Source organism: Pollicipes pollicipes, unplaced genomic scaffold (assembly GCF_011947565.3).
Source record: "Pollicipes pollicipes isolate AB1234 unplaced genomic scaffold, Ppol_2.1 Scaffold_3087;HRSCAF=3621_pilon_pilon_pilon, whole genome shotgun sequence".
In the NCBI taxonomy this organism is placed as follows: domain Eukaryota; kingdom Metazoa; phylum Arthropoda; class Thecostraca; order Pollicipedomorpha; family Pollicipedidae; genus Pollicipes; species Pollicipes pollicipes.
In genome coordinates this window covers 7,186,537-7,187,639 of record NW_023596225.1, presented here as the reverse complement: position 1 = coordinate 7,187,639, position 1,103 = coordinate 7,186,537, and positions in this window count along the sequence as shown.

Here is a 1,103-nt window from a genome sequence, read left to right as displayed (position 1 = left end):
CGTTCGCCCACTGGCCAATGCAAAGTGTCTAAAGGTTTCTGACCATAGAATCAACTCTCGCAAATTCTTTTGTTTGGGGTAGCTGAAAAATCCCCAGCATCAAAATAATCTTTGAGCACATATTTCATAGCTTGAATTACACGAAAGGGTTTCAAAAGACCGACAATGTACGAGGTCCTGCTGACCACCAGCACAGGTGTGGATTCCCAAAGCTGAAATGACCATACAATTGATAGGAAAACATTTCGTTTCGCTCACTTAACAGCGAAATCTTACACATGACACGTGACACATGACACGTGACACATGACAGAACATGTGTCACGTGCCGCGTCAAACTGCCTGGCAACACTGCACGGCGTGGATCTCCCCACATCTCCTCAAACACGTGTCGGTGTGGCGTGGGCTCGGCCGTCATTTCCAATATTTTATGCCCATTTTGAGCGCATTTTGAGCGAGCTGCACGCTGACGCTGCTAGCGTTCAAATACCCAAAATCGTGCTCGTCGCCCAGCGCACGCGCACCCGCTTGGCATTGCATAGCGTCACGCGCCTACCTGTGACGTGTACAGATCGCGGTGCTAGGTGCCGAGTGGTGCTACAAGGCATACCGCCACGGGTGGAAACACAATGGCACGCACACGTTTGGCTCCACACAGAGAGCATAGGATGATTTTCCAGCTGACACGAGCAGATAAGGTAACAGCCTGCGATTTGGGATCGTTAATGGCAAACATGAATTATAGACATTTTAGTGCATCACGGCTGCATGAAAGGTTATTCACTTTGGAATTTGGAGAATTGCCTGTTGAAAGTTTTATTTTGCAAAATTCACCTGCCTTGGCTTTTACAATGCCACTACCTATGGCTTATGGTATTCATAATCCATAATGAAAGGCAAAGTTCCACGACGTGGTGGAGGACTTGTGGTGGTGTGCTCGTCAGACACGTCCTTTACATAAGTGGCGTATTACATAATTTCCGTATTTCCTGGTCCGTACCATCACAAAATATTACGACATTGCCTGATAGCGTTGTTTACGGTACTTGTTGCTTCATGATAATGCCCTTGGGCGCTGACCGTGCAAGAGGAGCGCGAACAAG